The sequence below is a fragment of the Poecile atricapillus genome, chromosome Z (assembly GCF_030490865.1).
Source record: "Poecile atricapillus isolate bPoeAtr1 chromosome Z, bPoeAtr1.hap1, whole genome shotgun sequence".
In the NCBI taxonomy this organism is placed as follows: domain Eukaryota; kingdom Metazoa; phylum Chordata; class Aves; order Passeriformes; family Paridae; genus Poecile; species Poecile atricapillus.
Genome location: NC_081289.1, coordinates 132,038,257 through 132,054,655, shown reverse-complemented (window position 1 = coordinate 132,054,655; position 16,399 = coordinate 132,038,257). Strand labels below are relative to the sequence as shown.

Genomic DNA, 16,399 nt, shown 5'->3' with positions numbered 1-16,399 from the left:
AAGTAGCTGTTTGGGAAAAGAATGATGAAAGGTGACTTGGAGACAGTGACTGAAATTATAGAGTATATAGTCTTTGGGAAAATAATAGAGAAAAAAGGCACAGTCATGGACTCGAAGTAGGCAACATTCACCAATTCAAGTCAATAAAAAAGTCAAAGGAAAAGTAATTAAGTTGTTGCAGAAAACATAAGCATAACCTTATCAGAAGGGAAAAGTATCGAAAGAGAGATTAGTTTAGGTAAGCCAGAAACTTTTACTTGATCTTAAACCCACGAAGTTTCATCTGAAAAGTGAACATCAGATCAAATTCTAAAATAAAAAAAAAAAAATAGTGGCATGTGTATGGTCCAATCAGAAGACTATGGCATAAATCAAACACAGAACTAGGAAAGCTAGGAAACACTTGAAAAGGAGACAAGCACTAAAAATAACAAGGTGAAAATAAAATTATGATTGCTTTTCCTGCCTCTGAGACTAGGGGCAAGGAAATGACATAACTGATGATCCCAAGAAGACTGGAATATTTAAAATCCCTTTTTGCACGTGACCAAAAAAAAAAAAGCTGCAGACACCTCACTAGCATAATTAACATTAATGAAAAAATGTTAAGCACCCAATGTAAAACAGGGAAGAAATAGGTCAGGAGAGCATTATGGAAGGTTCTCAAGTCAGCCAGACCAGATGGACTTTGGCCTGGAACATATTAAGAATGGAGTGAATTATTCAGATTAGCAATTACTTGAGAATCTGTCAAAAATGGCTAAAAGATATAAGTCAGGGAAAGGACAAAAAATAACAGCTGCCTTGTACAATGAAAAGAGAGAAAGCAGAGGAAGAGGAGGGTAGAAATATTAAACTAATCAATCTTACTTTAACTCACAGAAAAAAAAAAACCCAGAAACAAATACATAGCATGTCTAGAATTAAGTAAACTCTGCAAATGCTTTAAATGAAAAGTAATATCATAAAAACTAATTTGCTAATGGATATAATTTTAAACCCATTTTCTTTATTTTTATACTGTTATATAACAAAATTACAGGACCTTTCTTTGTTCAGGTTGTAAAGAGTTGTAAAGGTTGACTTTATTCAACCTCTTATTAACAATCTGGATAACAGCCTTTCTAAGTTTGCAGAGGAGACAAAGTTGAAAAGAAGTGCAAACATGAATGTATTGAAAGACACAATTCAAATTCAGAATTATCTTGAGAAATTGCAGTGGTGGAATGAAGAATGGATTAAATTCTACATGATGTACTGCACTTAGGTGGAAATGATTAAATTTAATGCTCTGATTTATAAATAGCAGTATAGCCTTCATGCCTTTCTCTTCTGAGCACTATTAGAACGTCATGTCGAGAACTTGGTCCCTTTGGGGCATTATGCTTCGGAAGAAACATGGGGCAACTGGAGAAAGCCCAAAACAGTGCATGCGATTAGCAGCAAAGAGAATGTGATCCATGATGAAAGATTTTAAAAATAGAGACCCTTTGGCCTAGGACAAAGGAAAAACTTTAGAGTACATGGTAATTATTTTCAAACACAGAAGAGAATAATCTGATCGCCATTTTCAATGTGGATAGAAGAATTCTTAACTTTAAATTTTAGCAAATAAGTAAGAGTTAGACATTATGGAAAGCATTCTAACAATAAACTTGTGAATATCTGAGATAGGTAGCTTTAGATAAGGGGGTCTTTTCCACTGGGATATTTAGAAAGTTAGTCAAGAAAATATCAAGAACTAGGAAAGGAAAGTAAATCCTGCTTTGAGATACATGAATGAACCACACCATGAGTAGCTAACTCATAGCTTTCAGCCGAATTTGGCTTCTCAGTAATTATAAAAATTATAAAAATTTATATAAATAAATATAAATATATAATAAATAAATATAAATATAAATATATAATTAAATCTAATAAATAAAAGAAATAAATAAAATATTTTAAAAATAAATTAAATAAAAATATAAAAATTATTGTTAAAAAAATTACATGTCAAGTATGTCAAGCCCATGATGAGCAGGTGGGCTGCTCTTGAGTCTCCACTGATGAAAAGTAGTAATCATCAGATCCTGTTTAGAGTGAAGTCACCTATTTTTCTGGAACCCAGCTTTATATTTGGCTTGTCCCAGATCCCATGATGGAGCTCAGGAGTTGTGTAAGAACACTCTTGTTCACAGGACCCCTGCTCTTTGGCCTCTCCAAGATATATGGTACCCATCATACGGCTTTCAGCCGAGGTAAAATATTGTTATGTGACTTAACCAGGAAGGCTGGAGACTCCCTAAACTGGATGACTCTTGAGGCCATTTCTGTGTCAGCTGACTTGAGTCCCCACTGCCATCAGTAGTTATGAGCACTAAGAATCATCAAAATACAAGCATGCAGGATGAAGCGTTTGAAATAATCACAGGCAGAAATTTCACCCAGACAGTGACTGAGACCTAAAGGACCACAGATTGTGTGGATGGACAGCCAAAACATTCTGTAAACGGAACGGAAAGTCCATGGGAGGACCTCACAGAGGAAAAGAACTTGTCATGTGAGAGCAAAAGTGTCCAGAGATCTGTATTTTGACTGTAAGGTTGTTATAGCTCCATTAAGGTTACTGACAGGAGAAATATCAGTGTAACTGCATCTGCAAAAAAGGCTCTAAAATAGGGAAACCAGGGAACTACAGACTTGTGGATCTGATTTTTACACCTGATTAGATGGATGATACAGAGTAGAATGGAGAAACATAGGAACAAACACAGTCTTTCTGAAGAGTCAAAATGCTACCTTCCGTCATCTTAGGAACTTCCACATACATAAAAATATTCTGCTTTGTGAGAAACTGTCCTGTGAGCATTTGAATGACAAAATAATGCAAGTCAGGATTTTTCTGTACTGATATTACAATTTTCTCAAGATAACTTGTAACTTGTTGTAAAAACCCAAGCTCTGCAGATAATGGTTAATATTGTCCTGAACAGAAGAATACCCATTATGTAGAGATGGCAACAGCACATATTTGATCAGTCTGTCCATCTCAAATTCCTTATTGTCACAAACGCTTAAGATCTGTCAACTAGACACCTTAAGATGAATCATAAATTAAAGGATGCTGCTGTTCCTGGAGCTGCTGGACTTATGAAAACAACAAAGTTACTGTCTGGCTTTGTTCACATTCTTCGACTAGCCCAAGAAATTTAAGAATCACCTTGACCAAATTATTGTCTGTTGTCTTTTACATGGTAGCACTACTGTTTTAGTGTAAAGTTAATTTAAGTACACATATAATCAAGCATGGTGTTTGCTTCAGCTTCTGTGTTCTCCTTTTCACCTTAATCTGAGAGACAAAAGAACAAGGTGGAGAGCAGGAACATGTAGCAAATGTTGCAGATAAAAAGTTGCTCATGAAACACAGGTAGACAATGAATACATGCTCTGAGCAATAAAATGTAAAATACTTGGAGGAGTGAACCGTTTAGGTCTCTAACGTGTTAGAATTTAGGAATTCAAACACAGGAAAGCAACAAAGAAAGCACTCATTTGAAGTGTCTCAACCTTTGGGACACTGAGACGAAAGCACTTTGGGCAGAAGCTTTACCAGACCTCTAAACTTGTTCATTGGCAGAGGGAAATGAAGGACAATGTGGTGGAAGGACAATAGGTGTAGGAAGTGATCTCAGGCTCTGGAGTTGAGCTTTGCAATATGTGCCTAGGCACAGCCTTCAATAAACACTTGACACACTAAGGATGGGATTCAGTTAAGATCCAGAGAGCAACAATAGCACATACACAAAATAATATATACATACATATACATGTACATGTACATGTACATGTACATGTACATCTACATCTACATCTACATCTACATCTACATATACATATACATACTATTAAATTGATTGATGTTTTTCACTGTTCATTTGAAGAAGTTCTTCTGGGTAATGTAACATCTAGGATGTAGAACAACCTGTGTATTGCAGGAAACAGGCCAGGACACCAGCTTTGATATTTCTGGCATTAAAAAAAAGAGCAGTGAATATATCAGTTGAACTAAAACCTTCATTTCTACACTCCTCCGATGCCCTTCTTCAGAAAAAAATTGAGCAAAATACCACAATATACACTTTTCCCAGAGAACCAAAAAGTCAGTGTATACATTACATGGCCAGATAGGTCTTTGTTTTATTATGTTTACTGTAGGTAATGACACGATGGATGTCTTGGAAACAACAGAAAGAGAGAGGAAGAGACCTCAGGCTGTGGCAGAGCCACATTAATTTTTTCCCTTCTTGCTTTGCCTTCTTATCCTGCATGCATGTTCACATTGATTCCTTGGAGATTAGTTCCTTAGAGAAAATTCTCTGTTTCCACAGATATTTATTGGTTAGGTAATTATTCTGCTTTCATATAAAGTATTTGGGGGAGTTTTGCTCTGTAGCTTTAAAGGAAGTAACCCAGACAACCCACAAACTAAATTTTTCCACATATTCATAGGCTGAGAACAGAGCTGCTATTAAATATTGTTTTTACTTTTACATACAGCAAGCACTGTGCATTCCCAGCTCTTGGTACAAGTCTGATCATGGTTGGAATATGCATTTTATTAGTGTGGTTTCTTTTTGTGGCAAGCAATCGTGTGTCATGGTACTTTTTTCTGCAATTCTACTTATGATGGAAATTTAGATTAAAAGACAGCTTCTCTTCTTTCAGCTATTCCTTATTCCTTACATGAATAAAGAACACTAAGAAGGTGAAGGAAGGAAAGAATAAGAATTAACTTCCCCCTGCACAGAATTTTGACTTGCTGTTATCCTAAAAACAAATATTTTGATGGAAAACACAGTAAATGTCTAAAAGACTGATTTACTCCCTATACAGGTTATCACCTAAGTTTCACACACTGCCAGTGAATTTTCTTTCCCCTTAAGTTTTCTAAAAGCATGACATAAAGGGGGAAACACATATTCATCTGAATCATTCTCTAGCTCATTTCCAAAAGACCAACATGTTCCTTTTACATGCCCCATTTTTTATTACTATCTAGATAAGATCAGCGGAGATTAATTGGGGAAAGGTGTGTTGTATTACTAAAAGCTATGGATTCATAGTCCCTGTGCTTGGGGACAGTAACTCATACCTGTACTGTTTAATATTTGCATCAATGTCCTGGAGGAGGTATTGTGTATGCTTGACAAGTTTGCAGATAACATCAACCTGGAGGGATTGGTCAATATGCTCAAGGGCAGAGCTGTCTCACAGCAGGACCTAGACAAGCTGGATGAGTGGGCTGATGGGAATTGTGAAAAATTCTGCCAGGACAAATGCAAAATCTTGCCCTGAAGGGAAAGAAGCCCATGAAGTGTTTCAGAGTGGTACAGAGAGTGACCCAGTGAAGTGCTACCAGGATGCTGGAGCATCAGCCCCTCAAAAGAATGTTGAGGGACAGGGCTCAGCAATGAGAAGCAATCATTCAGCAATGAGAAGGGAAGGCTTTGCAGCACCTCAAAGCAGCCTTCCCTTGCTACAAGTAGGACATTGAGAAGACAGAGCCAGGCTCTCCACAGCAGTGCATGGTGGACAAAGGAGAGACAGTGGGCATAATGAGAACTGAGAAGTTCAGAGAGAATAAAGGAAACCTCTTTCTCCAGAGGACAGTGCAGCAGCGGAACAGGTTGCCCCAAGATGCTGTGCAGCCTCCAGACATGAAAGTTTTTGACACCCAACAGAGTAAAGCCCAGCAAGATTTGCCCTCTTCACTGATCCTGCATTGAGCTGGAGGTTGGAGTGGGGAGCTAGTGAGACCTCTTTCTAGCTCTGCAGTTTCTGTGGTTATACCTGTGTTAAACAAGAAGCCAAGAAAATAAGATGATAGATTTAAACTGCAGTTATGAATGCAGAATATAAACAATATCTTGATTTAATCTGTCTTCTGCATTTTTTTCATTCAGTTTTGAAAAATAAAATCTCTTTTTGTAATTAGTATAAGTAGTTTTTCACTCAAGAGAAACATATCCATGCTCACTTTAACCTCAAACCATAGAGAATTTTAAACTACTCAGACTAAACTACCTTTTTTCAGACCTCATGTAAAAGCTCTGCAGGAAAAGCAGCATCAATTAAGAGTGCATTTTGCACTATTTTAATAAAATTAGCATTGCTTTTGCTGACTATAGGCAGCTACTTCCTGCTAAATCAAGCCACAGGAGTCTGGCTGACAGACTTAACCAATACAGCTGCCTTCACATTGTAAAAGTTCAGATTTTAGCCAGTGCTTACAGTAGGCACTCACCGGCAAGCAAGTCTGGCAGAAATTACAAGCAGCGCTTGCTTTAGACACTTTACAGTGAAGGAACCTCTTTGAGATGAATTATCATGAACTGAGCTGTTGGAATCCTATTTGACACTCTGTTGATAAACACTGCATTATACACTATTGTAGACAGAGAGCAAAACCAGATTCAGACATCACTTTGTCTTCTGCACTTGGTTCCAGATCATCATGCACAGAAAGGATTGAACTTTCCATACACTGTTTCGGAAGGAGTGACGCAGCAACTGCATGTACGGAGAAAAGGGTAGGTGTAGGCATCCCTGGATATTATATCAGAACAAATGGTCAGAATTCAGGTATCTTTACTGAATATCCTCAAGCCAGACTTGCTTTTCCAGGCTTTTTAAGAAGATTGGATGGAATCTGGAAGAGTGATAATACAGCATAAACCAAAAGGTGAAGGACATGGGCATGGATGAAATTATACATAGTCTTAAAAGTAGATGTTTCCTAACAGATCTGTAAAAAAATACAACCGATCTGTATATTGTTGCCAAGCTAAGATTCATGCTTCCTAAGATACTGATCTTGGGTACTTTACTGTTAATTTCTTTGGGTGATTAAACTACTACCAGAATTTAGCATCTATTACTAAAAGTGTTTAATATCCCCTGAAATCCTCCAAAGAAACTGAGAATAAGTTATTGAAAGACAGACCTTTTTTTTTTTTATTTTAATAAGAGACAAGCCAAAAGACCACTGACCATTTATTATGCTATTTATTTGTATTGGGGTGATTGAGAAAATTCAAACTATTTATCCTACACACAAGTGACACACAGCCTTCTACTTCCACAGATCCAAGACCAGCTGTAGACAATGTGGAAACTCCACCTTACCTGTCTCCTGTCTTTTTCCTGTTCCCCCACACTCTCACAAGATTTCTGATTAAGAATTACTTTGGCTGCTTTTGGTCTTGTTGGTGTGTACTATGTTTGACATTAGTCCCTCAGGAAACTAAAACACCTATCATGTGAAGAATTAAAAACTTTATCTAGGATAGAGAAAGTCCAGGCAGTTGTAAACCTGGAATATATAATAAATCTATGGATTTATTGTTATCCAAGTTTATTTGTACATATAATGAGGGAGAAATAAATTATTTTCTCTGGTTTATCCATGCAGTATTTCACATATTCAGCTCTCACTCCCACTTGGTTAATGAAAACCAGTTTGTCATAGTCCCAGACGTTACTATGTTATAAGAAAGTTGTATTAAACAAACCCCAAAAACATCTCTGGACCTGGAATCTGCCCCTTTCTATCACAGTGCTTCAACCACAAAGCTGTAGTGCCAGGATCAGATCTGTGGTTGCAATTTCTAATACAATGAGTTATTAATCATGCTTTGCTATAGCTTCAGCTCAAGAGGTGAGAATGAAAGGCCTGACTAAAAACCACCAGTTTGGCAGAACAGGCATCTCCTGGGAGATGTGGCTATGAATTCCCAGACCAGTGGTGAGAAACTAGACATAATGTCCTTTGCACATATATTAATGCAAAGACTATGGTATTGACTGATACTGCTAAAAAAAAATCTGTTCCTGTGATTTTGAATAAGTAAAATGTGATTTTGAATGAAAAGATGGTTCAGGTGGAAGAATAAGTAATATGAATCTGTGTGCCCTTAGTTTAAAACCTCAGCAATACTTTTGTCATGTACTTATCAACATGTCAGATTTTAATTCCCTTAAATCAATTGGAAATTGGTGAGGTCAAATCTCATGGTCCATCTCACCCCTGGTACATGTGTTCAGCCCCCTGGAATCACTCTGTTTATTCTGGGCAGAGCAAGCCTGGATCAACAGCCCAGTTGAAGACAGATCACTTGCTGCTTGCAGGTCAGTCTTTGAGGAACACCAGCTTCCTGAGACAAGCTGCTCCCAGTCTGGGAGCAAGGGAAGGGCGGTCTGAAGTGCCAGGAACTGCACTGTTCCCAGTCATTATTGTCAAACAACTTCCATATGCTGGCACTGCTATTTCTGTACGCCAAACAAAGCAAGCTTGGGTGAGATACAATTCTATTCCCAGTTAATTTCAGAGGGGGCTTTGTGACTTACTGAATGATTGTGAAACTCTTACAACACTCATCTGCGAGGCTCTTGTCCCACCTTTGTTCTACAAGGAGGCCAGATGCTAAGCCATTTTGAAAGTGGAGGACACACACATGACAGGGGGCCCGCAAGGGCCCTAAAGGTCAATGTGTCACTGCTGAGGTCACCTTTGATGACCCCTTGTGGGTCTGCCTCTGGTACTCTGTCAATGAAAATTATACCTAAATAAACTGATGACACTATGCTCCTTTTTAATGTTTTCTTTCCTAAACTGTTTTTCAGAAGATAAACCTTTTATTATATTAGGACAATCCCTAGCAGACGCCCTCCGTTTTGCTACAGCTCCCCTTCTACACTCACACTACTCAGCCCTGTGCGTGCACTGCCACACACCTGGTCGCGGAAGGTGCCATCATCCTTTCAGCCGTCCAAGACCCCTTTTCTTCCACCGGGCAGCCGCGGCCGCGGCACGCCGGCACCCCCTCCACCCTAAGATCGTGTTCGTCGCTCTCCTAAACACAAACGCGACTGCTATCCCTGCTGAGCTCCTGCTTCAGGCCAGGCCAGGAGCCCGCGGCTCGCCCCCGATAGCCATCGCCGGTGGGACTGCGCTGCCAGCGCGGAGCCGGCGCCGAGGCCGAGGCCGTGCTCCCGCCCGTCCGGCCGGCCGGGGTGTGCGCTGCAGTAGCCGCCGTCCCCCTGCAGACGGAGCCCCGCGGCGCAGCCCAAGGGCCGGCACCGGCCGGGGCTGGGGCCGGGCGGCGGCGATCCCCGGGACGAGCCGAGCCGCCCCACCAGACAGGCTCCCCCTAGCCGCTCTGACCCCCTCCCCGCGGCGGCAGGGCCGGCAGCTGCCGGGGGGAAGGAGGAGGAGAAGTACGCGGCGATGGCCGCTGAGTGCCCCGCGCCCCGGCAGGGCAGGACAAGCGCGGAGCCGGCTGCGGCAAACGAAGCGAGCGCCAACGCCGCCGCTACTGCCGCCGAGGGACGGTGTGTGGGGAGGGGTGTTGGGGAGCGGTGCCCGCCGCCCCCCGCCCCGTGCTGACCTCCCCTCCCTCCCTCCACTCCGCTCCGCTCTCCGCCTGCCCCGCCCCGCCCCGCGGGAGGAGTGCGGGCTCAGCCCGCCGCCCCGCAGCTCTCGTTCGCGTTTTCTGCCGGTCGCTGCCGCCCCAGAAGTTGGGGCCGGCCGCGGCGGCCGCTCGCTGAGGCGCTCTCATGGTGCCGGTGCCCGCCGGGGGGGGGGCACGCCCGCTGCCGCCCGCCGCGCCGCCGAAACTTGGGGGAAGTTTCAGAGCGAGTCGGTGAGTACCGGGCGGCGGCTCCGCGCCGCTCCCCGCCGCCCGCCTGGCGCGGCCGCGCAGCGGCTTTCCCGCCCCCGGGGACGACGGGCCGGGGTCCGGCTCCTGTCCGGCTTCACCTCCCCTCGCCCGGGGTTTGCGGACGGTCTGCGAACTTGCCCCTCGGTCCCGGCCGGCGTCGGAGCCGCTCCGGGCGCGGGGCCGCCCGTGTCCCGCTGCTGTGGGCAGCGCGGCGCCGGAGCCGGGCCGGCACCGCGGCGTCAGCTCTGGCCGGGGCTGGGACGGCGGGCGGGGGGCGAGAATTCCTGTCACGTCCTGTGCTGTGGGTGATGGAGGGAGTGCCGGAGAAGACAAGCCTGGCCTCAGAGATCTGTAGAAAGAGTTTTCTTCAGAGAAATCCTCTTTTCTTTGTGGACTTGGATTTAAAAAGCAGAGCAAGAATGGTCGTTTAGCTGCCAGCGTCGCAGTCTTCCCCGCTGTAAAAGACCTAATCAGAATTTTCTTCTTTATGGTTTATTCCGGTTTATACGATCTCTGCAATTCCGCCCTTTTTTTTTTTTTTTTTTTAAATGCCAATTGTCCATAAATTTGTTTCTTATTGTGTGGCATGCTTTAAGTATTGCATAGGATAAAAAAGCAGAGAATGTTTTGAAAAACAAATACTGCAAACTTCTGAGCAGAAGTGTGCAAACAGAGGGGTTATACAGCAGAAGAGTTAACTAGTGCTTTATCTTAGTAAGGTCTTCAGTAAAACTTGTTGCAAACTCTCACAGGACTAATGCTAGTGATCAAGTGAGTGGATAAGTTACTAATCTTCTCAGTACAGTATATTTTGTTTATAGTGTAATATTAACTTCAGGGTGTTTAGTCACAGTTTAACTTTTCTTTTTGTGTAGCAGCTACAGAAGACCCACACCTGGTCATCTTTCTGGTCTTGACTAAGTCATTAAAAAACTGTAGGCTACCACTTGAGTTGGATCCTGTTTTATTAATGCTTTAAGCAAGTATTTACCAATACAAAAATTGAACTTATCTGTCAGGCTAAATTGACAAATTGTTATTTTTAGCTTAAATCCATAAGACTCTTAACTATTGCACAGACTTGGTTGCTCACATCAGCAATGAAAATATAGTTGGGCATAGAATCATTTTAAGGAGATTTAGTAAGATGTATTTAAATGCTGGTGTTTATTTAAAATATGCTATTTTAAATATTGAAATTAAAGTACGTTGCAATTGAGATGTCTTGTGGCTCTGAGTGATAAATGTTTGTATTACTGAAAGTTATTCAGACAGCTTGAGCTGTTTGAATGGGAATGTGGTGTCTTTCATCTCCACCACATCTCAGTCTCGCATTACTAGAATTGCTATTTGCCGTGTTAAGTCATGACGTTAGCATGTTCTAATAGTTATAAAGGATTGACAAAAAAGACAGTTTGCAATCCTTCTGAGGAGTAATTTTTAACATTGCCAATAAGTGGTAGTGGTACTTTTATCAAATATATGACTATAACTGCTGAAACTTACACTAATACCTAGAGAAGTTATAGACACCCACCAAATATTTTGAAATTCTCTGAGTATGGTAATCACAGTTTTCATTACCATGGGCTGTTTCCTCTCCTGGTCTAGATGTGTTTGCACAGCACAGTGTAGCACCATTCAAGTGTAAAAAATCAAGGGCTCTGTAGAGTCAGCCCACAGCACTATTCCCAGAGAGTACGTGGGTGTGTGTGCCACATTGGCTGTGTTGGAGAAATCTAAAGAGCTCAGTTCTAAGAAATCTGTAGAGCTCTGTTTTAAGCATCTTTACAAACGGAAGTAGCATGTAATACTGTATATGATCTCTTGTATCCTCTTCCAGTAAGGAATGATCAAAACCTCTGAAGGCAAATCTCCTGTTTACAGATTGGTACTACTCCTTTTCATGAACTGGAGACTGAGGAAGTATGAGTATATAATGGTCCTTTTAGGGTATAACTTCCACTTAGAGGGTTTCTTTTACCTGACTGTATGTACATGTCTAATTGCTTATATTAACTGGAGCTAGGCCTTGCTCCTGTTAAATTAAACTTTGGCTGCAGAAATTGTGTTTTATCTTGAGCTATCGAAAGGAGTGTTGAACTGAATAAATATAACACCATGTATCTTACTTGAAATACCAGATTTCCACGAATAAAATAGAAGCTGCGAATATTTGTTATTGAGAAAGCAGTGTAGGCAGAATGCTTTGATCTTTTTTTTTTTCTCTTGCTGAAAAATAAGTGCTTTATCAGATGCTACAGAACTTGCTGTCAACCCAGTTCAACCCAGTTCAATCCAGTTGAACTCAACCCAGTTGAAGATCTTGCAGTCTTAAGGTATGTGTCAAAATGTTTCAAAAGCATTACAAATGAATAAAAATTATAGAAATAACAAAGCTGGTGGGGTAAGAAAGGGCAAAGTTACCAGCAGTGTAATAACGAGCCTACTCACTCCACATGGGAGTCCTTCAATGATAGGTTGGGTAGAAGGTCATGTTTATTTTAAATAAAGGGTTTTCCTTGTTACCACATATTTGTCTGATGGAAAGACAATTCTTTGGTGCAGTGGAGTTGAGGTAGTAATTCTGGGGAGAGGGCAGTATGAGGAAAACAGGGAGAGAGGTAGTAGGGCTGCTAGTTTGGTGTGGTGAAGGTGAAAGGCTGATGCAACGAGATACTAGCTTGGCAGGAACAGATTTATGTCAGGACTTGAAGGAACACTTTGTGCTCAAATTGTTTATCACAAGGGAAATCTTCCTTTACCATATATGAATCCTAGTTTAAATCTTTGTATGAGGTGGGTGTTTATTTATACATCATTGTAGTTTATGAGAGATGGAACAAACATCCTCTTACCAAAGAGCTGGTTTTCAGTGTGTGAAAAACAATTTTGTGGTAAAAATTGTAAAGGCTTCTGTTTTCTGACAAAGATGAATGTTGTCCATATCATGTGTACTGCAGATTATGAATTGAAGATATATTTAAGCACATATTTTATTGACCTTTAGAAAGCATGTGTTCTGTTGAAAATGCCTTGATCACTGAGATTAGTTCTTCATTATTAATAAGGTAATACAATCTTCAGAAATGCTTCACAGTAGCAGGGGAGCTTGCAACAGTGTGGAACTTACTGTCTCACTTGAACAATAAAATGTGCCTTGCTATTTGCTGAGCATTTCATTTGTACTATGTTGTGAGGATGTAAAAGATAATTACTCTAATATTACTCTTCCTGAAGGAATAGCTGCTGAAAAATGCAATTGGTGGTGGATGCATGTGCACAGATGCTTGGGTTGGAGTAACTTTTCAGATGTAGTATTGCGTGACTTTGGTAGCATATACTGAATAGCTGAAGGACTACATGAGTAATCAAGCATTTCTGAGTTTTAGAACTCCATCTGCTATGCTATTCATACTTACCTTGCTAATTTAAACCATTTATGTTTGTCTTTTGACTTGCCAAGAGATCCAGACTGCAAAGCCAGCACCCATACCTACTAAATCATGTTCAGCTTTATAAATTATATTTACAAAAGTACTCCTGTTCGTAGTGACACAGTCTGCAACATTGTCTTTTGTCCTGCTGTGCCTGTGCTATTGGTTAGGTTTTGTGGAAGGGATCCACTGTGTGAGATCACGGTGCTGTGGGGAAAGGTGATACAGGGCTGCATGGAGAGCACAGGAGATGTGGTGGAGACAAACTGCACAGTGACAGCTGGTGAGAGGATATGAAACTCTGGTAAATGTAGTACAAAATTTTAACCTCTCTGCATTAGGAGAATAAACACAACACCCATTTTGTTGGTGTGGAATGATTTATGCTCCCCAGTTTCTCCTTTTCTTTAGCCATTTAGCAAGACTCAGAGAGAGCATTTGTGTATCACGGTGCTAGACCTGCTTGTCCTCCACATCAGGCACAGAGTGACTGCTGAGGATGGGTTCATAATGTGTAAAACAGCTCAGAATGTGCAAAGCAAAGATGCTTTGCTGGCTTTTTGCTCATTAAGGCAGCAAATTGCTGCCTCTGATCACTTAATAAGCTTATTGCTTGTAATCCTAGAACAAAGGTGATTTATGAAAACATAAATACAAATAATCAGTTGTATTTAAATAGGACATTAGCAGAGATGGAGATAATTAGTACTTAGAACTTTGAAAGCTGTTTAAATACTGTCACAAATCCATTATGGTCTTCAAACTTCGTTTATAAGTGATCAGTCCAAACATGAAATATTCTTTTGGATGCACAAGAGTAATTTTATACAAAAAAAAAAGCCAGTAGTTAACAGACAACAGCTCTAAGTGGCAGTTGGAAAGGGGTTATTAGTAACAATTATAATGTTACAACATTCAATAGCATTTAAATAAAATTTGAGATTTTACTGCCTCAAGAGAAAACAGTATCAGTAAAACTCCATATTGTAGGAAATCTCTAGGATGCATTGGTGGTTGGTAGAAACTGTGTCTGTGTTAGTTCTGTGAACAGGTATCTTTTTGCCTGACCACTATGCAAAAGTTTGGGGTTTTAATCTACACACAGTCTGTCTCTACAATCTTACTGGTATAGCCAAACAACTTCCTTTGTGCCTGTTGGTGTTTGGGGGTAGTCTGACCATGAAGTACAGCATGTAGGACAGAAGAAACAGACTGAAAGAACCATGACATTTTATTTCAGCTGTCTCAGTTAAATGAGCATGCAGTCGGTTTCTGCCTTACATGCCTGTTTCCCAGCTGCAGCAAGCAGTCCACTATATTTTGTTTCTTTTTTTTTTTTTTTGCTTGCCTTTTTCATTCAAGTTAGTGCTACCTTGAGAATGAGTTGGGCTCTCCTTCATTGCATGACTGAAAATACTGTTTGAATTTGTTATGGAATGCTTATTATACTGTGTTTACTCAAGAGCCATGTTATGACCCTACTTTATAATTGTTCTGAGCAATGCCTTGTTTACTGTTTTCATCCAGAAGAGCTTGAACTGTTTGGTGTTTCAATGGTTTGTGGCATTGCTAATGGCTTTATGTGATGCTATAAAAAGTGAGTGAAAACGAAGTAGGATTCCTTGTAGATGGCGGTTCTTGTCCCTTGCTTTGCATGCGTTGAAGAAGACTGGCTGTGGTTACTTTGGGACCAAACTTTACCTGTTCTGCCAAGAATAAGGAAGATCTGATAGGAAGACTGAGAGAAGAGAAATTAAAAGCTGCTGTATCTTTGGGTTTTGATTGCATTTTATGGCTGAGCCTGTTACAGTATATCAGGGGAGCACTGTGGAACTTTTATTTAAAAAGAAACCTCTAAGAAAACCATAAATTTCGTAAGTGATGTGATAGTTTGCAGTCAGACAGAGTAGCTCTAAGTACTAAGATGTTAAGTAAACAGGGTAGAATACAGCATGGTCAGGACTCTGCTAGGCCATCTTTCACAGGACACATAGATCAAGTGCGGTGAGCTGTGCTTACGCTGGGGCTTTAGTCTTGTAGGTTGAGTCCTGGCTGGTTTAGGGCATAAAACAGGTGAGTTGAGCCACCTGAAGGAATGATTTGCAGGGTGCAGTGGGAAATCCTGCTCTTTTTTTATAATGTGTTTGCCGGTTTTGGCTGAGGCATACATATAACTGCATCACATGCAGCTGAAATGTTACGGCCTGGTGCTTGTTCCAAGTAGTGCCAGCCTACTTGTCCAGCATGTGTGAATGAACTTATCTTACAGCTGCAGAGTTTTTGCGGTAGGATCAGAAGGAGCGTGTGAGACAGTGCTTTACACTTTTCAGCTGTGATTTCTGACCTTTGGAGAGTGGCAGTGAGCCTCTGGGTCTGCTCGTGCTGGGTGTTGCTAACAAACACTGCACGGGAGAGGTGCTTGTTACGTGATACAGTCACTGCTGGCTGGCTGTACACCAGCCAGTTCTGCTGCTGCAGGACAGTGTGTACAGCACAGAGAGACTGCAGCCTGAGAGGGGGAGAAACAGCCCTCCACTTCCCTGTGAGAAAGGCTATTTTTGTGGAACTGTGTGATGAGCTCTGGTATCTTTCAGCTCTGAGGTGCTTTAATTAGGATGGCCATATCAGTTGAGAAAACATTTCAGAAAAAAAGAAGTCACGGGCAGTAAAGAAGCCTGTGCCTCATTATGGCTGGTTCTTAGGTAAGTATTTTGTTTGAATAGCTAATTTCCTTGAAATACTGGCTATCTTTGAGAAAATTAATTTTGTTGGTTGTACTAGGTCCAGATTTTTTCAGTGGCGTGTTGTTTCATCCACCAAAAGGCACACGCAAGTGAGTTAACTATGGTGGATTCTACTTGATGGTTTTCAGGGCTCTAGCTGACCACAGAGACATTAGGGAAGCATGGCGTTCATCACCTTAAGTGGTGTGAGGGGCCTGCCTAACTTGCATTGAAGCAAGAGGAACAAGAATATTTGGTTTATACATCATTGTAAAGTTAGCATGGCTTTATACGAAGGGGAAGTCTTGTCTCACAAGTTTGGTGACCTTCTGTGATGGAGCTACCGGTTTGGTGGACAGGGGCAGAGCAACTGATACTGTCTACGTGGGCTTACACAGTTTGACACTGTCCTGCAGACCATCCTTGTCTGTAAATTAGAGAAACACAGACTGTTGGATCCGCCACTCAGTGGATTAAGATCTATCTGGATGGCCACACTCAGAGTTGTGGTCAGCAGCTCATTGTCCACATGGAG

The 16,399-nt window shown here is 41.3% G+C and overlaps 1 protein-coding gene across 3 annotated transcripts in view; it reads left to right on the top strand.

Annotated features, from left to right (window-relative positions):
* The window catches only part of GHR (growth hormone receptor), a 151,872-nt gene that overhangs the window by 22,647 nt on the left and 112,826 nt on the right, over window positions 1-16,399 (top strand). The window contains exon 1 of one of the 3 annotated variants that reach the window (XM_058827781.1): window positions 9,481-9,686. The exons of 1 other annotated variant lie outside the window; for it this stretch is intronic. The gene's annotated coding sequence lies outside the window, so the exon portion shown is untranslated. Of the gene's footprint in view, window positions 1-9,480; window positions 9,687-16,399 lie in introns of those variants that run through there. One more of the 3 variants, XM_058827778.1, reaches the window with a different exon arrangement.